The sequence below is a fragment of the Neoarius graeffei genome, chromosome 5 (assembly GCF_027579695.1).
Source record: "Neoarius graeffei isolate fNeoGra1 chromosome 5, fNeoGra1.pri, whole genome shotgun sequence".
NCBI lineage: Eukaryota > Metazoa > Chordata > Actinopteri > Siluriformes > Ariidae > Neoarius > Neoarius graeffei.
The window spans coordinates 115039746-115064243 of NC_083573.1; the positions used below are offsets into that span (position 1 = coordinate 115039746).

The window sequence follows — 24498 nt, forward strand, 5'->3', positions numbered from 1 at the left end:
AACCGCAGGTTACCGTATCATTTGATTTTATCTGAGACGTTAACGAACGTTCTAAACAATTCTAACATGTTGTCAGAATGTTTACGCAGGTGCTCATGGGAGTTGTAGGCATGTAATATTACATTGCAATGTGTTTATTATATCAGATGCCTTCAGAGAAAACTACAATTAAAATATATTGTCATACCGCAGAATAAACCACCCGCCAAAGTGAGACTAAAGTTATTACCCGCCAAAGCCGAATTTTACCCGCATTTGGCGGGTGCTAATGTAAAGCCCTGAGATATAAAAAATGCAGTATGTCTAGAAAAAAAAATCACCATTTCCATCAGCATACTGATGGCGATCAGTTAAATAAGAGCTGAGCCAGGAGAGGGCCGTTCCCTTAACTCCCACAACATTTTCTAGTCTATCCAGAAGAATGGAATGATCAATGGTATCAAATGCTGCACTAAGGTCAAGCAACACAAGCAGCGAGACACAGCTCTGATCAGACACCAACAGTAGGTCGTTTCCTACTTTAACCAGAGCTGTCTCTTTGATGAGGTCTAAATCCTGACTGGTACATTTCATGGATGTTATTCCTATGTAAATATGAGCATAACTGCTGTGCCACGGCTTTATCTAGGATTAAACAAGTAGTTCTTCTACATTTACAACTGCACCCTGCTCGCTCCTGTAATGGCATCATCATATTTGCGGATGATACTACCATAGTGGGGCTCATCTCTGGGGGGAAGGAGTCTGCTTATCAGCACAAGGTTGAGCAGCTGTCTGGGTGGTGCTGAGTCAACAAACCTGGTCTCAACCACCAAAACCAAGGAGCTGATCATAGACTTCAGGAAAAAGAAAACAGACTTTCAGCCTATTCTCATCAGTGCACAATATGTGGAGAGGATCCTGGACTTCTGGTTCCTTGGGGTGCACATAGAGGAGGAGCTGACCTGGAGCTCTAATGCCACACAAGTGATAAAGAACGCACAGCAGAGACTTTACTTCCTGATGATCCTCAGGATGAACGACCTCCCTCAAAAACTGCTTGTGTCCTTCTATTGTTGCTCCATAGAGAACATACTTACATACATACTGCATCAGTGTGTGGTTTGTCAGCTGCACAGGAGCAGAGAGAAAAGTTCTCCAGAGGGTTGTCACCACCACCCAGATGATCATCGGATGCCCTCTTCCCTGCCTGGAAGAGCTTTACAGTTCCTGCTGCCTCAAAAGAACCCTCAGTATATTAAAAGATCCGTCCCACCCCAGAAATTCTCTGTTTGAACTGCTGCCCTTGGGCAGGCAGTTCAGGTCAATTAAGAAATGGACAAATAGACCCCTTGCACATGACGTTACGCATCACGTGATAATTGACCCCCAGGTGAAAAGATACCAGTTTTCGTGTAAGCAAGGCTTAACCAGTCTTAAATATGGTTCATTTTTGCGCTGTTTTTGGTTGTTCCAATCATTTAAATCGAGGAATAGATAAAAGATCTTACCATTTCCCTGCTATGAAGAAAGATGTTAACAAAGAGAAGCAAATGCTTCAAGAACAATGAAGAAATGAGTGGTTAAAGAGAATACAGCGAGAGGAGCTAACCCTGAAAATTGCAGAGAAATTTGCGACTATTTAAAATGTATTTTTTTAAAGATAGACAGGCGCAATAGAGTATGGAAGAGTTTAAGAATCTCCTTTTATTTCTGCTCACATTTGAATTAGCTTCTTCATGAAGGTGTTCAGACAAAATCAAATTATTTTCTTCCAGATGAACCAACTTCCTTATTCGATATGGAAAACCCAGATTGGGCACCAAACAAACAACGCTGACATAATTAGTTAAAAAACCCAACAAGGAGCGACATGCTCCTGATGCATCCTGAAAGAACAGAAAAGATTAAGAGCAAAAAGCGCTGAAGCTTTGCTTCTGTTATCAGAGGAACTCAGTCCTGTGCAAAATGTCTACCTGGAGCCAGAGTGTAGTAATGAACCTACAGTTTGAGAAAGTTCTACATAAACGCACTGAACTTTACAACAGCTGCAGGCATGTGAAATGGAAATAAATCGACTAAGGCAGGAAAAACTATTTTGGATAAAATTGTTACTGTCTGTTGCACACTTATCAACTTGTGTGACTCAGTTGTGCCTTTTGAATAGAGAATAAATGAAGAGGGAACTGAACATGAACAGTTTATTGAAATTACTATTACAAGGGTGATTTATAGTTAACTATATGATTATAGTTAGCTATATGACTACAGCTGCAACTGGAATGTGCCGATTCTGTTTGCATTTGTAATTATTGTACCATCCACTATTAGATAAAATTAAAATAAAATCTTACAACATTGTTTGAAAGTCTAGAGCAAGATAACGTTATTTTACAAATAATAATACTTCAGAAATTTGTTTCTTTTTTAACAAATCATAAAGATCAATGTATAAATGAGTGCAAATAGCTCTGTAACTTGATGTCCTTGAGGTTGTTGAGACATGGCGGGCTGGGAATACCATCTAGCCCACAGTTCAAGTAGTAGTCCTTTGAGAGTAAATGCTCAGGCTTTTGCAGCATTCTGTTCCCTAAAGCTGATGTCGGTAAAAATTCTTTACACAAAGGTTTTCTTGTTTATATAGTGGGGTGTGCAGTTTTTTTTTTTTTTAAACTGTTCTCCCATGTCTGGATTCTTCCGGAAAAGGAAAGTACATTCCAACATGTAGCTAACACTAGGCCACAAATCTATACCGTCACTCCATTGGTTTTGAGGAATTTTGTACAGATCATAGCCACTAATAAACTCTAATTTCCATGTATCCTTCATTTCTTTATAACTAAGATTATCCAAGTAATCCATTAGTAGAGCTTTTTTAGCTGTAATTTTCTTCAGACAACAGCAACGGACGTCTGACATCTTTGCTTGGCTTCAGTATGTGAACAGTATGTAGACAAAGTTTGCTTGTCCCCCAGGTGTAGGGTAGGGTAGTGACTGTTGCTAACGTAAATGTGATGTCAGTGTAAGGGGTCTATAGACCGAAAAAGAGCTTCTACCCAAGAGCCATAACTGCACTAAACAGTGCTTGTTTTAAAGGGACCGTGCAATTAAAAAAAAAAAACAGCAGTGCGTGAATGTTTTGTGCGTGTATGTCTTTTTAGAGTTTGAGTTGTTAATATATATTATATGGACATTTTATTTCTTTATTTTTAATAAGCAGATGTTGCACTGGTAGGATGGCATCCAATTTCGTTGTACGATATGGAATGACACGTTTTTATATTCAAAAGTGGAGCTCTCCATCTCATGATTTCTCCTTCCACACACACTTGTCACATTAGTTAAATACCTGTCAAGTTAAACATGTAAAAACAAAAATGTCCAAGTCTATTGCAATACTTCATAAAACTAAACACATTCTAAGCCAAAAATCATTGCACGCACTTTAAAATTCTCTGCTTGTTCCATACATAACTTGTGTGGAGGTCTGGGGAAATGCATGTAAAACGATCACAAACCCGATCTTCATATTGCAGAAAAGAGCTATTAGGATCATACACAACATATGTTATAGTGAACCAACCAATCAGTTGTTTATAAACTTGAATGGCCTTAAATTTCGTGATTTTGTGGATTACAAAATTGCTCAATTTATGTTTAAAATCAAAAACAAAACTATCCCTGACTGTATTCAGAGGTTCTTTCAAATCAGAGAGAGTCATTATGAATTGAGAGGAACTCATATGTTTGTTAAAACAAAGTTCAGAACAAATGTGAAACAGAGGTGTATATCTATAACAGGAGTTAATTTATGGAATGGTCTTGGAAATGAAATTAAACTGTGTAACACGCTTAAAGGCCTTAAAAAAGCATACAAACACAAGATTATCAGTAAATACAAAACTGAGATATGAAATATGTTTGGAAAAAGAATGGTTTGATTTAAATTTGATCCAGCTACTTGACATGTAATGCTACAGAATACGAAAATGTCAAAATCCAATATGTATGTTTTGGTGTTCATTTGAAATTGAAAGCTGTAAAATTGTATTGAACAAAATGTAACAGATACTATTGTTACTATAATAATTTTTTTATTCCTTTTTGTTTCCTTAATTCCTTTGGCATAAAAAAAAGATTTATTAATTTATGAAATGTGATGAGGGTAGACGCAATAAGCTTTTTCTTCAGTCTAATCCTTTTCGGTCTTTCTTGCTGATATGTATGTTACTGAAAGTTGAAATGACCGAAATAAATAATTAAATCTAAAAGAAGCAGATGTTGCACTGGTAGGATGGCGTCCAATTTCGTTATACGATATGCAATGACACACTTTTTATATTCAAAAGCGGAGCTCTCCGTCTCATGATTTCTCCTTCCACACACACTTGCCACATTAGTTCACTACCCATCAAGTTTATTTTTGAACATCAACATGCTTCTAGGATATGTTGCATAATCACCGTCACCTACTTCTACGTTTGAGCTGAGAGAGATTTCTTTCACAGCTACCCTAACTTGCAAAAGAACAGGTAGCTTTTCCTCTGGCAGTAGTTATTTAAAAAAAAAAAAAGACAGAATAATAGTGTTTCCCTCAGGATTTTGTGAAACTAGGGTCAGTGGCCCTCGCTCTGGGGGCATGCTCCCCTGTGAGATAATTTTGTTTATTTTAAAGTTAAATGTATCAAACTGGAGCACTTTGAGAGCAAAATTAAGAGTTTTAGATCTATGAAGAACTTGTACAAAACAATTTTGTGCTTTAGTAATTTAAGCATAAACACACTGGTTGTATTGATATGAATGGTGATGCCACAGCAAAAAGGCCACACCCGCAAAGCATGGTTAAGGAGTTTAACAGTTCATAAACGGTTAAAAAAATGACTAGAGCATACACTTCAGCCCTCAAAGAAATGAAGCCAAAGTGGTTACCTGTGTTCAACTGGTTTATTTATTTTTTTAGAAAATGTAAAATATAGAATAGAGAACATGCAGAATAATTTCATTTTAGCCAAAAATAAACCTATTTTGAACTCTGGTTAGAGCATGCACTTGTGTTTTGAACGACAAACACATGCTACCGGATGTGTTAGCAGCTTTTCTGACTCAAATAAGCTAATGGGGCTTTTCCACTACCAACGTGGCTGAGTTGGGCTGAGCCGTGCAATGCTGATGGGGCTGTTGGGGTTGCATTTCGACTACAACCGCGCTGAACCGTGCTGGCTGGAAGTGGGTGGACACATTGGGTGGAGTTAGCGAAAGTGGGTGGACGTCACGTGATGTCGTTAGGCGGCGCAAACAGTGACATCAGTGACCTTTGAAGCGGTAGTCTCACTAACCCTAACCCTAACCCGGATAGTAAACAATAAACATGGAGTCATTAGTGTTGCTGGTCTTGGTGCTAGTTTTCTGATCATCATCATCTTCTTTGTCGTAATTCTTCTTCTTCTGGGTTTACGGTGTTTACAGATGGTGGTTAAAGATCCCAGCGTGCTCGCGGGCCGTGTGGGGGCATGTGAGGACACTCCTCACCAATCAGTGCACAGAGGAGTGTCTCCTCACGCCCCTAGCCCCACTCGGCTCGGTTTGGCTCACTTCAGCCTCACTCCAAAACCGTGCGAGTTTTGGGTGCTGACTAAGGCTGAAGTGAGCTCAGTCGTGCTGCTCTGAGGTAGTCGAAACGCAAGCCGTGTTGGGCTGAAGTGAGCTGAAAAAGGGTAGTGGAAAAGGCCCAAAAAACTCTACAAATTTAACTGTGCACTGTTTTAAAGCGAGGATATGAGATTCGGATATGCTGATGTTAACATTCTCTAAGCTCAAGTTTGATGAATGCTAATTATCAATGCTAACTTCTCCATTGATGTTATCTGTTTGCTGTTTTAAATTGATAACCATAGTATTGTGTTTGGACTAGTGGATGACTGGAGTGGACACTTAATGTTATCAGTCTCAAATCAAATGGTGTTTGTGTTTTGAAAATGCTTCCTTCACTTACTACAGTCTAGGTAACTCATGGAAAACACTGTAATGAGCGTTGCCTCACGTTTTTAATAAATTATACACTTGCCTGTCTGATTTACCCATCTGTTTTAATAATTATTTGACAATCTGCTGTAGTGCAATCTGGGTCAAAATTTGCAGATGACCTTCTAGCCCATCATAATGTGTGTGACAGTCTTCATAATTGATAGCCAACTTTTAATTAGGTGTGCCTTGACATTCTGATTTGACCTTTGATGTGCTTCAGCCCCAACAAGCTTGGAAATCTCGATAGTCAGTTATGGTTGGGCAAGTTACAGCAGTTTTAAATGAACATGCAGCCTAGCCCATCTCTAAAGTCCTTCCCGCTCCATGCAGTCAGGCACATTGAGCGGCGCTGACCTTCGTTTCCATATCCCTCGGCCTCTCACCTATACAGCTAGGGTTACAGGGGGGCTAGTCCTCTGGTAACTGCGAGAGGCAACAGCCTAGTCTATAGCTATGTTTTAATGTCCATTTTAAGCTCTTCATTCTGGTCCTTGAAATTGGCATTGCAGGCCAGTTCAGGGTGCTGATGCCCAAACAGTTTGTAGATTTTTTTTTTTTAAACATTTGGAAGCCTATGCCTCTAATGCCTGGTTTGTTTGTTTGTTTGTTTGTTTGTTTGTTTGTTTGTTTGTTTGGCCCCTCCTTTAATTTTTGACCTTTCCATGGCTTTTGTTTCACTGCTGCACACTGCTTTTGCATTAGTATAGAATGTTAATGTGCATTAGCTAACTTGGTTGTGATTGACTGGTGAGAACACGTATGCTGTCATGTGAACCCAAAATGACAGGCCCACAGAGAGGGCCGGTAAAAGCACGGCAAAACAAAATCTCTGTTCATTATGCCCTGACAAATAAACGTGACCCAAGATAGCTGGTTCTGTTCAGACAGTCATCCTAGCTTACTTCTCAAGGGAATTTTTACAGCTAGGGGAAATATCCTGAGCAAAATCCATTCCAGTATGTTGCCTTCCCTCTTTTTCACGTTCCTGACCGTAGTTGGGAAGCGGGAGTGAATCCGGTTTGCTAGACTCGCTCACTTCCCTGCTCGCATGGCTTTCATAATGCTCCTGGATTCTAACGGGTATATGAGTCAGGACACACATACGGCATTGGTCTGAACAAAGTAACGTCTTGATATGAAAATAGTGCTCATCGCCATTACAGTCATGGCTAACTCCACATACAGTGCTCAGCGTAAATGAGTACACCCCCTTTGAAAAGTGACATTTTAAACAATATCTCAATGAACACAATTTCCAAAATATTGACAAGACAAAGTTTAAAATAACATTTATTTTATAACGTGAAAGTAAGGTTAATAATATAACTTGGATTACACATTTTTCAGTTTTACTCAAATTAGGGTGGTGCAAAAATGAGTACACCCCACAACAAAAACTACTACATCTAGTACTTTGTATGGCCTCCATGATTTTTAATGACAGCACCAAGTCTTCTAGGCATGGAATGAACAAGTTGGCGACATTTTGCAACATCAATCTTTTTCCATTCTTCAACAATGACCTCTTTTAGTGACTGGATGCTGGATGGAGAGTGATGCTCAACTTATCAAATCAAATCAAGTTTATTTGTATAGCGCTTTTAACAATAAACATTGTCGCAAAGCAGCTTTACAGAATTTGAACGACTTAAAACATGAGCTAATTTTATCCCTAATCTATCCCCAATGAGCAAGCCTGTGGCGATGGTGGCAAGGAAAGACTCCATCAGACGACATGAGGAAGAAACCTCAAGAGGAACCAGACTCAAAAGGGAACCCATCCTCATTTGGGCAACAACAGACAGCCTGACTATAATATTAACAGTTTTAACAGGTATAACCCTCAACTGTCCTCATGGGGCCGTCCTTCACAGGAGCGGTGCGATAAAACTCCGACCAGACACAGGGCACCAGGATGGATCAAGCAGGTCCGAGGGGCAGAAGAGGCCAGCATCTCAATCCCAGGATCAACATGTAACTCAGAGGGACAGATTGGGGGGGGGGGGGAAGAGAGAGAGAAAGAAAACACAGGTTTTTAGGTAACTTATCTCTTCAGGATTCCCCATAGGTGTTCGATTGGGTTCAGATCAGGAGACGTACTTGGCCACTGAATCACTTTCACCCTGTTCTTCAGAAATCCAACAGTGGCCTTAGATGTGTGTTTAGGATCATTGTCATGTTGGAAAAGTGCACGACGACCAAGGGCACGTAGTGATGGTAGCATCTTCTCTTTCAGTATAGAGCAATACATCTGTGAATTCATGATGCCATCAATGAAATGCAGCTCCCCGACACCAGCAGCACTCATGCAGCCCCACATAAGGACACTGCCACCACCATGTTTCACTGTAGGCACCATGCATTTTTCTTTGTATTCCTCACCTTTGCGACGCCATACAGTTTTGAAGCCATCAGTTCCAAAAACATTTATCTTGGTCTCATCACTCCAGAGTACAGAGTCCCAGTAGTCTTCATCTTTGTCAGCATGGGCCCTGGCAAACTCGAGGCAGGCTTTTTTGTGCCTGGGCTTTAGGAGAGGCTTCTTTCGTGGATGGCATCCATGCATGCCATTCCTCTGCAGTGTACGCCGTATTGTGTCACAGGAAATAGTCACCCCAGTTTGGCTTTCTACTTCTTTAGGTAACTGCAGTGAACTTGCATGCCAATTTTCTTCAACCCTTCTCATCAGAAGACGCTCCTGTCGAGATGTTAACTTCCGTGGACGACCTGGACGTCTCTGTGAGATGGTTGCAGTTCCATCTTTCTTAAATTTTTGTACCACTTTTGCTACAGTATTCTGACTGATAAGCAAAGCTTTGCTGATCATCTTGTAGCCTTCACCTTTGTGGTGTAAAGAAATTATTTTCTTTGGGGAATTCTGAAGAGACAAGTTGAGCATCACTCTCCATCCAGCATCCAGTCACTAAAAGAGGTCATTGTTGAAGAATGGAAAAAGATTGATGTTGCAAAATATCACCAACTTGTTCATTCCATACCTAGAAGACTTGATGTCATTAAAAATCATGGAGGCCATACAAAGTACTAGATGTAGTAGTTTTTGTTGTGGGGTGTACTTATTTTTGCACCACCCTAATTTGAGTAAAACTGAAAAAATGTGTAATCTAAGTTATATTATTAACCTTACTTTCACATTATAAGTTAAACAGATGTTATATTAAACTTTGTCTTGTCAACATTTTGGAAATTTTGTGTTCATTGAGATTGTTTAAAATGTTACTTTTCAAAGGGGGTGTACTCATTTACACTGAGTACTGTAACTTCTGCATAGTGACAAAACCAGCCATATGCTGGGGGGGAATCCGGCTAAACCCCTGCTGCAACAGGCCCTCTTAAAACTGCAGGGCATATTTTACAAGTACCATGCAACTATCTGAGGAAATTATGATTAAAACATTGATAGACTAAAATTGAGTTCCATTGATGAAATCTTGACCAAAAAAATAGACTAAAATGTAACTACTATTTTCAGGACACAAGACTAAAAGTAAATTTAAAATCATTTAAATTAAAGATGAACACTGCTACACTGAACTAAAACAACATACATATAAATTAAATAAATAAATATTACTTGTACAGATCAAAAATATTTTATATAAAACCCATTTAGAGACAGAACTGACTTTTAAAGTTGTGTATTTTTGTAGCTGTCTGTTTAGAGACCAAAACAGAAGGGACAGATAGATATTTATCAGAGAGGTCTGATTCACAGCACAGCTTTGCCATGTCAGAAGTAAAGCCTTTTATGAGAAACCTTTCCTTTGCCTAAATTCTGATAAAGCCTTGCCTGCATTTTCCTATGGTTACTAAATTCATCTTGGAGCTTGTCAGCTGTTTTGTGAATCTTACGATACAGTCAAAAGCCTTTAATTCAGCCTTCATGAGGCTTAATAATATTGGCATGAGCCGTTATGCTTGTTTCTGTAAACCTCATTCAAAGTCATATACAGTGGGACAAAAAAAAAGTATTTATTCAGTCACCAATTGTGCAAGTTCTCCCACTTAAAAAGATGAGAGAGGCCTGTAATTTTCATCATAGGTATACCTCAACTATGAGAGACAAAATGAGAAAAAAAAAATCCAGAAAATCACATTGTCTGATGTTTTAAGATTTTATTTGCAAATTATGGTGGAAAATAAGTATTTGGTCAATAACAAAAGTTCATCTCAATACTTTGTTATATACCCTTTGTTGGCAATGACAGAGGTCAAACATTTTCTGTAAGTCTTCACAAGGTTTTCACACACTGTTGCTAGTATTTTGGCCCATTCCTCCATGCAGATCTCCTCTAGAGCAGTGATGTTTTGGGGCTGTCACTGGGAAACATGGACTATCAACTCCCTCCAAAGATTTTCTATGGGGTTGAGATCTGGAGACTGGCTAGGCCACTCCAGGACCTTGAAATGCTTCTTACGAAGCCACTCCTTCATTGCCCAGGCAGTGTGTTTGGGATCATTGTCATGCTGAAAGACCCAGCCACGTTTCATCTTCAATGCCCTTGCTGATGGAAGGAGGTTTTCACTCAAAATCTCATGATACATGGCCCCATTCATTCATTCTTTCCTTTACACGAATCAGTCATCCTGGTCCCTTTGCAGAAAAACAGCCCCAAAGCATGATGTTTCCACCCCCATGCTTCACAGTAGGTATGGTGTTCTTTGGATGCAACTCAGCATTCTTTCTCCTCCAAACACAAGTTGAGTTTTTACCAAAAAGTTCTATTTTGGTTTCATCTGACCATATGACATTCTCCCAGTCCTCTTCTGGATCATCCAAATGCTCTCTAGCAAACTTCAGACGGGCCTGGACATGTACTGGCTTAAGCAGGGGGACACGTCTGGCACTGCAGGATTTGAGTCCCTGGCGGCATAGTGTGTTACTGATGGTAGCCTTTGTTACTTTGGTCCCAGCTCTCTGCAGGTCATTCACTAGGTCCCCCCGTGTGGTTCTGGGATTTTTGCTCACCGTTCTTGTGATCATTTTGACCCCACGGGGTGAGATCTTGCGTGGAGCCCCAGATGGAGGGAGATGATCAGTGGTCTTGTATGTCTTCCATTTTCTAATAATTGCTCCCACAGTTGATTTCTTCACACCAAGCTGCTTACCTATTGCAGATTCAGTCTTCCCAGCCTGGTGCAGGTCTACAATTTTGTTTCTGGTGTCCTTTGACAGCTCTTTGGTCTTGGCCATAGTGGAGTTTGGAGTGTGACTGTTTGAGGTTGTGGACAGGTGTCTTTTATACTGACAACGAGTTCAAACAGGTGCCATTAATACAGGTAACGAGTGGAGGACAGAGGAGCTGCTTAAAGAAGTTACAGGTCTGTGAGAGCCAGAAATCTTGCTTGTTTGTAGGTGACCAAATACTTATTTTACTGAGGAATTTACCAATTAATTCATTAAAAATCCTACAATGTGATTTCCTGGATTCTTTCCCCCCATTCTGTCTCTCATAGTTGAAGTGTACCTATGATGAAAATTACAGGCCTCTCTCATCTTTTTAAGTGGGAGAACTTGCACAATTGGTGGCTGACTAAATACTTTTTTGCCCCACTGTATTGATTTTGTGTAAAAAAAAAAGTAAATGTGGTATTTTTCTACAGGTATACAGGAGCATGCAGTGTGAAGAATACATCGATGCCAAAAGAGAGATGCATGTGAATTGGATGAGGTGAGCAGTACACTAGCTGTTGGGTCGTTTTAGTGATTTGATTTTGCAGCTCCTCATTTGTTGGAAGAACTTTATCTTCATGTCATTGATATCTCCACCATGCTTTCTCCAAGTCTGTAACTCTGATCTGATTTTTCCCTTTTTCTGAAACGTTGCCTCACACTTTTAGGTATGTGAATTGTGCCCGTAATGAAGAAGAACAGAATCTTGTGGCATTTGAGTATCAAGGAGGAATTCTGTATCGTTGCTGTCGATCCATTAACCCAGGACAGGAGCTCTTGTTGTGGTATGAAGAGGAGTACACCAAAGAACTCAGTCCTGCACCTACAGGAAGAACCAGACAGCAAGGTGTTACTTTTGTCTAAGAGGTTATAGAGGTTATTTTCTGCATCATTTCGTGACGTTTCTGAGCCTACCAGTGTTTCTGGGATGAAAGCTGTTGTACAATGCAGTCTGCAATAACTAGAGCATTCCCCAGAGAACTCATTTTGGCCTGTTCCACCAACCAGGTAGGTCTTCTTGATCATATGACCGTGACCAACCAGAGAAGGTGAAGTCTATCAGCTTCCTTTGAGACACGTGAAGTCCACCCACTGCATATCTTGCTATTGCAAAACTGACTACAGTGGTGCTTGAAAGTTTGTGAACCCTTTAGAATTTTCTATATTTCTGCATAAGTATGACCTAAAACATCATCAGATTTTCACCCAAGTCCTAAAAGTAGATAAAGAGAACCCAGTTAAACAAATGAGACAAAAATATTATACTTGATCATTTATTTATTGAGGAAAATGATCCAATATTACATATCTGTGAGTGGCAAAAATATGTGAACCTTTGGTTTCAGTATCTTGTGTGACCCCCTTGTGCAGCAATAACTGCAACTAAACATTTCCGGTAACTGTTGATCAGTCCTGCACACTGGCTTGGAGGAATTTTAGCCCATTCGTCCATACAGAACAGCTTCAACTCTGGGATGTTGGTGGGTTTCCTCACATGAACTGCTCGCTTCAGGTCCTTCCACAACATTTTGATTGGATTAAGGTCAGGACTTTGAGTTGGCCATTCCAAAACATTTAACTTTATTCTTCTTTAACCATTCTTTGGTAGAACGACTTGTGTGCTTAGGGTCGTTGTCTTGCTGCATGACCCACCTTCTCTTGAGATTCAGTTCATGGACAGATGTCCTGACATTTTCCTTTAGAATTCACTGGTATAATTCAGAATTCATTGTTCCATCAATGATGGCAAGCTGTCCTGGCCCAGATGCATCAAAACAGGCCCAAACCATGATGTTCTTTTTGGAGAGCAGTGGCTTTCTCCTTGCAGCCCTACCATGCACACCATTGTTGTTCAGTGTTCTCCTGATGGTGGACTCATGAACAGTAACATTAGCCGATGTGAGAGAGGCCTTCAGTTGCTTAGAAGTTACTCTGGGGTCCTTTGTGACTTCGCCGACTATTACACACCTTGCTCTTGGAGTGATCTCTGTTGGTTGACCACTCCTGGGGAGGGTAACAACGGTCTTGAATTTCCTCTACTTGTATACAATCTGTCTGACTGTGGATTGGTGGAGTCCAAACTCTTTAGAGACGGTTTTATAACCTTTTCCAGCTTGATGAGCATCAACAACGCTTTTTCTGAGGTCCTCATAAATCTCCTTTGTTCATGCCATGATGCACTTCCACAAACATTTGTTGTGAAGGTCAGACTTTAATATATCCCTGTTTTTTAAATAAAACAGGGTGCCCACTCACACCTGATTGTCATCCCATTGATTGAAAACATCTGACTCTAATTTCACCTTCAAATTAACTGCTAATCCTAGAGGTTCACATACTTTTGCCACTCACAGATATGTAATATTGGATCACTTTCCTCAATAAATAAATGACCAAGTATAATATTGTTGTCTCATTTGTTTAACTGGGTTCTCTTTATCTACTTTTAGGACTTGTGTGGAAATCTGATGATGTTTTAGGTCATATTTCCACACAAGTCCTAAAAGTAGATAAAGAGAACCCAGTTAAACAAATGAGACAACAATATTATACTTGGTCAAATATTGTCTCATTTGAAATTTCATAACAGCAACACATCTCAAAAAAGTTGGGACAGGGGCAATAAGAGGCTGGAAAAGTTAAAGGTACAAAAAAGGAACAGCTGGAGGACCAAATTGCAACTCATTAGGTCAATTGGCAATAGGTCATTAACATGACTGGGTATAAAAAGAGCATCTTGGAGTGGCAGCGGCTCTCAGAAGTAAAGATGGGAAGAGGATCACCAATCCCCCTAATTCTGCGCCCACAAATAGTGGAGCAATATCAGAAAGGAGTTCGACAGTGTAAAATTGCAAAGAGTTTGAACATATCATCTACAGTGCATAATATCATCAAAAGATTCAGAGAATCTGGAAGAATCTCTGTTGCCTCTTTTCCACCAAATCAGTTCCAGGGCTGGTTCGGGGCCAGTGCTGGTGCTGGTTCACAACTCGTTCAACTTGCGAGCCAGCTGAGAACCAGTTTGCTTTTCCATAACTCGCGGTGCTAAGCGGAGCCACGTCATTATGTCGCTGTATACGTCAGTTACGTCGCTGTATACATCGTTACGTCGCTGTATACGTCAGTTACGTCGCTACGTTTGCATAAACCTTGGCGCGAATATCGAAGCAGAAACATTTTTTGTTGTTATACAAAAGAAGAAGCAGCAGCAACAATAATAATAATAATAATGGATGACTTAGCGTTTGTACAGCTGCTGCTTCTCGTCGCTTAAAAATGGCGATCTTTCGCGGTCTTGTTATTGTTGTTGGTCTTAACAACTCCGCCCCCCCGCTGACGTAAGCGGTTCTTTCCTCTGGCCCAGCAGAGAGTTGGTGCTAGCCTGGAACCGGTTTTTCTGGCCCCAGAGCCAGTTCTTTGTCAGTGGAAACAGAAAACCCAGTTCCAAACTAAGCACTGGCCCCGAACCAGCCCTGGAACTGCTTTGGTGGAAAAGGGGCATGTGCGTAAGGGTCAAGGCCGGAAAACCATACTGGGTGCCCGTGATCTTCGGGCCCTTAGACGGCACTGCATCACATACAGGCATGCTTCTGTATTGGAAACCACAAAATGGGCTCAGGAATATTTCCAGAGAACATTATCTGTGAACACAATTCACCGTGCCATCCGCCGTTGCCAGCTAAAACTCTATAGTTCAAAGAAGAAGCCGTATCTAAACATGATCCAGAAGTGCAGACGTCTTCTCTGGGCCAAGGCTCATTTAAAATGGACTGTGGCAAAGTGGAAAACTGTTCTGTGGTCAGACGAATCAAAATTTGAAGTTCTTTATGGAAATCAGGGACACCGTGTCATTCGGAGTAAAGAGGAGAAGGACGACCCAAGTTATCAGCGCTCAGTTCAGAAGCCTGCATCTCTGATGGTATTGGGTTGCATTAGTGCGTGTGGCATGGGCAGCTTACACATCTGGAAAGACACCATCAATGCTGAAAGGTATATTCAGGTTCTAGAGCAGCATATGCTCCCATCCAGACAACGTCTCTTTCAGGGAAGACCTTGCATTTTCCAAACCACATACTGCATCAATTACAGCATCATGGCTGCGTAGAAGAAGGGTCCGGGTACTGAACTGGCCAGCCTGCAATCCAGATCTTTCACCCATAGAAAACGTTTGGCGCATCATAAAACGGAAGATACGACAAAAAAGACCTAAGACAGTTGAGCAACTAGAATCCTACATGAGACAAGAATGGGTTAACATTCCTATCCCTAAACTTGAGCAACTTGTCTCCTCAGTCCCCAGACGTTTACAGACTGTTGTAAAGAGAAAAGGGGATGTCTCACAGTGGGAAACATGGCCTTGTCCCAACTTTTTTGAGATGTTGTTGTCATGAAATTTCAAATCACCTAATTTTTCTCTTTAAATGATACATTTTCTCAGTTTAAACATTTGATATGTCATCTATGTTCTATTCTGAATAAAATATTGAATTTTGAAACTTCCACATCATTGCATTCTGTTTTTATTTACAATTTGTACTTTGTCCCAACTTTTTTGAAATCGGGGTTGTAGTAAACCACAAGATATTGTTATAGTTTTATTCATCATGCCCAGTTTAACCAGAAGTAGCGTAAAATGCATGCCCTGTGGATCCCGAGTGGCACAGCAGAAAAGTGTTGTCCCAGTCATCCTCCCCATCATCCAGATATTGCCACTTTCAAATCCTGATGATGCCACAATCATCTGTGGTTGGGAGCTCAAGAGAGCAAAATTGTCTGGGCTCTCTGGGAGGGAGAGATGGCATGCTCTCTTCTCTGCCCTGTCAGTTACACTGGCCAGTCATGGGTGTGTGAGAGCACATTTAATAGGAAGTAAGTGGATTGGGCTTTCGTCCAAGTGTGCTTTGCAGCCCCCTGACATTGTACGAGTAAAACGTGGTCAACTGGTGTTTCTTCTCTTGGAGGAAGCACATGATAGCCCTCCCTGGTTGGTAGCTGTTATGTGATACTGGAGAGGAGTCTGATGGGTGGGAATTGGCCATGGCTAAATTAGGGAGAAAATTGGGGAGAAATCAGGGGGGAATGCCCTGTCACAGCAAACACATAATATAGGATAATGTCAGACCTCCCCATATTACAGAAACACTGGGGGGGGAACGTCATTATAATACCTTCAGTGCAATATAACCAGCTGGCTGGAAAGAAGTTAGTTGAAAACACACATGCAGTGTGTCTGAACCAAGCGAAGTTGTTAATTGGATAATGCAGATGTCAGTCAAACCCATCAACCATCATAAAAATCAATTGCAACACATTTGCTTTATTTCAGGAGCATATGCGATGGTTATATTATCAAGCAATTTAACAAGCAATAACAATTTTAGTATTTTTATGGAATTCAATAATTCCACAAGAGTCATACCATACCTTAGGTCGGAGGTCGATGATCGACTTTGTAGTCGTTTCATCTGATCTCCGGCCCTATGTCTTGGACACTCGGGTGAAGAGAGGGGCTGAGCTGTCAACTGATCACCACCTGGTGGTGAGTTGGATCCGCTGGCGGAGGAGGAAGCTGGACAGACCTGGCAGGCCTAAACGTATGGTGAGGGTCTGCTGGGAACATCTGGCCGAGCACTCTGTTGGGGAGGTCTTTAACTCCCACCTCCGGGAGAGCTTTTCCCAGCTTCCGAGGGAGGCGGGGGACATTGAGTCTGAGTGGACCATGTTCTCTACCTCCATTGTGGACGCAGCTGTTCGGAGCTGTGGCCGCAAGGTCTCCGGTGCCTGTCGTGGCGGCAATCCCCGAACCCGGTGGTGGACACCGGAAGTAAGGGATGCCGTCAAGCTGAAGAAGGAGTCCTATCGGGCCATGTTGACCTCCGGGACTCCTGAGGCAGCCGACGGGTATCGGCGGGCCAGGCGTGCTGCAGCTCGGGCAGTTGCGGAGGCAAAAACTCGGAACTGGGAGGAGTTCGGGGAGGCCATGGAGAAGGACTATCGGTCGGCCTCGAAGAAATTCTGGCAAACCATCCGGCGCCTCAGGAGGGGGAAGCAGTACTCTGCCAACACTGTTTACAGTGCGGGTGGGGAGCTGTTGACCTCGACTGGGGACATTGTCGGGCGGTGGAAGGAATACTTTGAGGATCTCCTCAATCCCACCGTCATGTCTTCCACTGAGGAGACTGAGGCTGATGACTCAGAGGTGGACTCGTCCATTACCCAAGCCGAAGTCACTGAGGTGGTTTGCAAGCTCCTCGGTGGCAAGGCACCGGGGGTGGATGAGATCCGCCCTGAGTATCTCAAGTCTCTGGATGTTGTGGGGCTGTCTTGGTTGACACGCCTCTGCAACATCGCGTGGCGGTCGGGGACAGTGCCTCTGGAGTGGCAGACTGGGGTGGTGGTCCCTCTTTTTAAGAAAGGGGACCGGAGAGTGTGCTCCAATTATAGGGGAATCACACTTCTCAGCCTCCCAGGGAAAGTTTACTCCAGGGTACTGGAGAGGAGAATTCGACCAATAGTCGAACCTCGGATCCAGGAGGAACAATGCGGTTTTCGTCCTGGTCGCGGAACACTGGACCAGCTCTATACCCTTCATAGGGTGCTCGAGGGTTCATGGGAGTTTGCCCAACCAGTCCACATGTGCTTTGTGGATCTGGAGAAGGCATTCGACCGTGTCCCCCGTGGTATTCTGTGGGGGGTGCTTCGGGAGTATGGGGTTCGGGGCTCTTTGCTAAGGGCTGTCCAGTTCCTGTACGAACGGAGCAGGAGTCTGGTTCGCATTGCCGGCAGTAAGTCAGACCTGTTCCCAGTGCATGTTGGACTCCGGCAGGGCTGCCCTTTGTCACCGGTTCTGTTCATAATTTTTATGGACAGAATTTCTAGGCGCAGCCAGGGGCCGGAAGGAATCCTGTTTGGGAACCACAGGATTTCATCTCTGCTTTTTGCGGATGATGTTGTCCTGTTGGCTTCTTCAAACCAGGACCTTCAGCATGCACTGGGGCAGTTTGCAGTCGAGTGTGAAGCGGCTGGGATGAGAATCAGCACCTCTAAGTCCGAGGCCATGGTTCTCGACCGGAAAAGGGTGGCTTGCCCTCTCCAGGTTGGTGGAGAAGTCCTGCCTCAAGTGGAGGAGTTTAAGTATCTCGGGATCTTGTTCACGAGTGAGGGAAGGATAGAGCGTGAGATCGACAGGCGGATCGGTGCAGCCTCCGCAGTGATGCGGTCGCTTTACCGGTCCGTCGTGGTGAAGAAGGAGCTGAGCCAAAAGGCGAAGCTCTCAATTTACCGGTCGATCTACGTTCCGACTCTCACCTATGGTCATGAGCTTTGGGTAATGACAGAACAAGATCGCGGATACAAGCGGCTGAAATGAGTTTCCTTCGCAGGGTGGCTGGGCGCTCCCTTAGAGATAGGGTGAGAAGCACAGTCACTCGGGAGGGGCTCGGAGTAGAGCCGCTGCTCCTCCACATCGAGAGGAACCAGCTGAGGTGGCTCGGGCATCTTTTTCGGATGCCTCCTGGACGCCTCCCTGGGGAGGTGTTCCAGGCATGTCCCCCCGGGAGGAGGCCCCGGGGAAGACCCAGGACACGCTGGAGGGACTATGTCTCTCGGCTGGCCTGGGAACGCCTCGGTGTTCTTCCCGAGGAGCTGGCCGAGGTGTCTGGGGAAAGGGAAGTTTGGGCTTCCATGCTTAGACTGCTGCCTCCGCGACCCGGTCCCGGATAAGCGGAAGAAGACGAGACGAGACGAGAGTCATACCATGGAGAACTTATCTTTTTAATTATGTTAAATTTTAGCTCCTTAAAGTGCATATCACGGGTAAATTCAGGAGCAAGATCAATGTAATTCTCCTATTTTATATTAAACTTTGGTCAAATATCTATAACATTCTGCATTCTCTGAATTTTTTTTACCTTGCGCAATACCAGAAAAATTCAGTTGAAATCAAGCCATTTGAGGCAAATCGGTCCGCCTCTGGAAAAACTTGGCATTTGAATTTCCCGGCAAACACTGATTTTCGTGATGTCGCGTGCGGGACGCCTCCCTCTGAATCCTACGTCAGCGCTGGTTTGTTTATGAGAAAACGACCTGGTGGTTTTCTGCAAATTTCTTCAACGTTATCACGTAATTATTAAAATGGTTAACAGATGTATCGTAGGAGGGTGTAGCAACACCAATCATGATGGGATTAGTACTCATCATTTCCCAAAAGACTGGACAAAGAGAGAAATGGGAGCGCTTGGTCTACACAGGCTGTGCACTGAAACTGTGCAAGGTCTCGCAGCCTGCTGACGCTTCCGCAGGTGACGTCACGAATCTGGCTCCAGACTCCCTTGGGATTTTTCCAGACGCCTTTTATTTTATTTTATTTTTTTCTGCTGTCGACAGATGGTCTTGTGCAAAAGTACCCTTCTGGATGAGTGTGTAAAGGGACATATTTTTCATATATAAATAAATAAATAAATAAATAAATAGGTCCCGGATATGCACTTTAAACTCTTGCAGCTGAAGAACTTCAACATGTTAAGGAACAAATAGTGTCTGATGAATTAACGAACAATTAAACACATGGAGGTTTAGTTGCTTTATTACTACAAATCACACCATGGCATTCTTCAAATACTGCAGTAAGGAAATTCCTACTGCTGCAGACCTACTTGAATGCCATCTGAAACGATGCAGTGTGTCCTTTTTTTTTTATACGCCTACATTTAAATTAAATGACTATTGTAATATGTCTTAATTTATGGATGTTGGCTTGCTTTCATCAATTACATTAATATGAATCATGGGGCTTCACAAAATCCCACAAAACTTAATTTCATGAAATTAGTGTGTAATTGAAATTAATAAGTGTTTTAAACTTGACCACCTAATCCATATAAAAAATCCAGATAGAAAATACATATTTGCTTGTGTAAATGCTACTAGAAACTATTTGCAAATAAATCTATCCATATCCAGTTTGATAAATAAGGCCCATTTTTGGATCTTTTAGAACCTTGAATGTGAGGGCTGAGTTTCCTTCTCAATCCTGGATGAGATGTAAATAAGGCTAGGCTTGCCATTACCGAGACTTGACATGATGTCCAACAGGAACCAACAACTCCCCTTTGGTCGCTCAGACCCACGGGGCTATGGCCAATGCTGTGCATAGCTGCTGTTCCAGGACCTTATTGAATCTCCCAGTATTCCAAGCTAGAGGCTGCTATATCTTAGTCTGCAACCTTTTGTTTTTGTCTCAGTCTTAATTCATGTAGAATCTTGATTAAGTTTCAGTAAAAGCACTCCTTACATTGGGTTAGTGTTGTTATATTTTATAATCTTGTTGCATTTCATGTTCAATTTATTTTTGTCCTTTCATTTCTCCAGAAGTAAAGAACGCTCTGCTGCAAGTCATTTCATGCTCCACATGCCCTCGTTCCGATGCATCTCCAATTTACCTCGACAAGCATATCCAGAGATGCCACTATGAAGAGTACGTGAGACTGCGAGAATCAGGAGAGATTAAATATAAGCTTCAGATCCCCTCCAAATGCTCCAGTCGTCAACCAACATCAACTGATATTATCCATTCTGATACTTCCCATCATGATATACATAAGGAAATTCACCACTGCTCAGATTGTGGAAAGAGTTTTAGTTATCAGAGTGCACTCAAGACACACCAGTGCATTCACACAGGAGAGAAGCCGTATCACTGCTCACAGTGTGGGAAAAGTTTTACTCGTCAGAGTGCTCTCCAACGACACCAGCGGATTCACACAGGAGAGAAGCCGTTTCACTGTTCACAGTGTGGGAAGAGTTTTACTGAACGGAGTCATCTCCAACAACACCAGCGCATTCACACAGGAGAGAAGCCGTTTCACTGCTCACAGTGTGGGAAGAGTTTTACTCATCGGTGTAATCTCCAACAACACCAGCGCATTCACACAGGAGAGAAGCCGTTTCACTGCTCACAGTGTGGGAAGAGTTTTACTGAACGGAGTGCTCTCCGACGACACCAGCGCATTCACACAGGAGAGAAGCCGTTTCACTGCTCACAGTGTGGGAAGAGTTTTACTCATCAGAGTCATCTCCGAAAACACCAGCAGATTCACACAGGAGAGAAGCCGTATCACTGCTCACAGTGTGGGAAGAGTTTTACTCGTCAGTGTTCTCTCCAAATACACCAGCGCATTCACACAGGAGAGAAGCCATATCACTGCTCACAGTGTGGGAAAAGTTTTACTCATCAGAGTGCTCTCCAAATACACCAGCGCATTCACACAGGGGAGAAGCCGTATCACTGCTCACAGTGTGGGAAGAGTTTTACTCATCAGAGTGCTCTCCAACAACACCAACGCATTCACACAGGAGAGAAGCCGTATCACTGCTCACAGTGTGGGAAGAGTTTTACTCAGCAGAGTAATCTCCAAACACACCAGCGCATTCACACAGGAGTGAAGCCGTATCACTGCTCACAGTGTGGGAAGAGTTTTACTCATCAGAGTCATCTCCGAAAACACCAGCGCATTCACACAGGAGAGAAGTTGTTTCACTGCTCACAGTGTGGGAAGAGTTTTACTCAGCAGAGTGCTCTCCAAACACACCAGCGTATTCACACAGGAGAGAAGCTGCATCACTGCTCACAGTGTGGGAAGAGTTTTACTTGTCAGAGTGATCTCCAACAACACCAGCGCATTCACACAGGAGAGAAGCCGTATTACTGCTCACAGTGTAGGAAGAGTTTTACTCGTCAGAGTGATCTCCAACGACACCAGCGCATTCACACAGGAGAGAAGCCGTATCACTCCTCACAGTGTGGGAAGAGTTTTACTCAGCAGAGTGCTCTCCAACTACACCAGTGCATTCACACAGGAGAGAAGCCGTATCACTGCTCACAGTGTGGGAAGAGTTTTACTCGTCAGAGTGATCTCCAACGACACCAGCGCAGTCACACAGTATAGAAGCCGTATCACTGCTCACAGTGTGGGAAGAGTTTTACTCAGCAGAGTGCTCTCCAACTACACCAGCGCATTCACACAGGAGAGAAGCCGTATCACTGCTCAGTGTGGGAAGAGTTTTACTCATCAGAGTGCTCTCCAAGTACACCAGCGCATTCACACAGGAGAGAAGCCGTATCACTGCTGTAGGTACAATACACAGTCCCTTTAAGAAACTACATTTCCCATCAGCCAACTTCCGCGTTGACCTACGTCACGCTGGGCGGGATCACCAACGTCACATCCTCCATGAATGCATAAGTAACTGAACAACATTTCCGCTCTTTCCGTCTTGGACTTCAAGCTGTCTGGACACAAAGAGATTTGCTCTGCCGAGCACACCAGATATAGATGTCTTTTTTTCTTCCAAGAATCGGAGTTTCGCGCTTTTCTTTCACTTACCTTTGGCCACGGTAGAGTCTTGAATCGCGTGATTTTGACTCAGAATTGAATATAACCGGTTTCATCTGTTCCTTATGAGTACGTACAAAACTGCAGCCCAAGCAGTTTAATGTAAAGTTAAGAAGCAACTTGATCCTTTTTAACCAAAGCACTGTGCACCTTGTTTGACCAGAGTTTTTCTTCCCACGAGCTACGAAGCGTCGGACCAAGAATTCTCTGTTTTCTACAGGAGTCTCCACGAGCTCCCGTGAAACTCGGCCTCTACAAGAATTCTCTGCTTTCTACAGAAGGGCAAGATACTTCAGTAAGACTTGGCATTTTGGGCATAAAACTAGTCTTAGGAATTAGCTTTATTGAAGTAGTGTGAATTTAAACTCAGGAACGGTTTAATTGTTTACACTGTAGACACGCAGCCTGTTGAATTGATGATTGTTCTGTTTTGTTTTAATCTCTCAATTGTTTAATAGCTGGGCTGTGCATGCTTTTCTATCCCTTACTAACATTTTGATTTCCTTATTACACATATTCTGACCTCATCAAGGTTTCAGGGGATTTAGGAATGTTATAAGCTAGTGAATTAGCAAAGCTGAGCTAATCCTTTGTTCTCAAACCCCACCTGGTGACACCCCCCTCCCTTTGTTCTCAAATCCCATGTGGTGACCCTCACACCTAGCTAGCTTTCCTTTGTCTTAGCTTAGCCACACAAGGCTAATCTTTGTCTCCACACGTGGCCACAGGCCACACACAAGCACACCTTAGCTAAAAACACGGCTAATTCTTTTGTCTCGTTAGCAAGCTAGGCTAACCTCTTTGTCAGGCCACGTGGCCACACACAAACACAACTTAGCTAGCAATCCATGTTAACTCTTTTGTTCAGGCCACACACAGGCTAACTCTTTGTCAGGCCACGTGGCCACATAAACACCTTAGCTAGCAATCCATGCTAACACTTTTGTTCAACACACACAGGCCTCACAAACACATCTTAGTTAGCTACCAAAGCTAACTCTTTTGTGCTACTTAGAAACATGTGGTCACCCCCCATGTGGTGACCCCCCCCACACCTCAGATAACACACACACACACAAACACCCACACACACCATATCACATTTGTGTATAATGATTCCAACTGCTATTATTCATTTTTATCTTTGTTATAATAAATTCCATTATTATTGAAACTGTCTCTTTATTTGTTGTGCCTAATAATATACTTGAAGTCACCCAATCTCAAAAGAATTCTAAAGGTGCATATGAGTTATGTAATACGGTAAGTGATCATAATAATTTGGAATATACCATAATTTAGCTGTTTGGTAATTTATTATTAAGCACCAAAATTAATGGAATGATTCAATGAGACTGATTCAATGATTTAATGAGACTGATTTAATGAGATTGATCACTTAAAACCAATTGCACCTACACTGCTCACAGTGTGGAAAGAGTTTTAATCAGCAGAGTACTCTCCAACTACACCAGCGAGCGCATTCACACAGGAGAGAAGCCGTATCACTGCTCACAGTGTGGGAAAAGTTTTACTCATCAGAGTACTCTCCAACTACACCAGCGCATTCACACAGGAGAGAAGTCGTATCACTGCTCACAGTGTGGGAAGAGTTTTACTCATCAGAGTGCTCTCCGACTACACCAGCGCATTCACACAGGAGAGAAGCCGTATCACTGCACACAGTGTGGGAAGAGTTTTATTTAGCAGAGTGATCTCCAAAAACACCAGTGCATTCACACAGGAGAGAAGCCGTATCACTGCTCACAGTGTGGGAAGATGTTTGCTTGTTTAGTTACATTTAAGACCTTCAAGTGCACTAACTCAGAGACACTGCATGATTTAAAGTTGTCAAATTAAATATGGTTGTTACAGTTTTGACTGAAAATGACCTGTACTTTGAACTTTATT

General features: G+C 42.6%; 1 pseudogene; it reads left to right on the plus strand.

Annotated features, from left to right (window-relative positions):
* LOC132887259 (zinc finger protein 883-like) overlaps nucleotides 1–23761 on the plus strand; it is a 57159-nt pseudogene extending 33398 nt beyond the window's left edge.
* The last annotated feature ends 737 nt before the right edge of the window (nucleotides 23762–24498 follow it).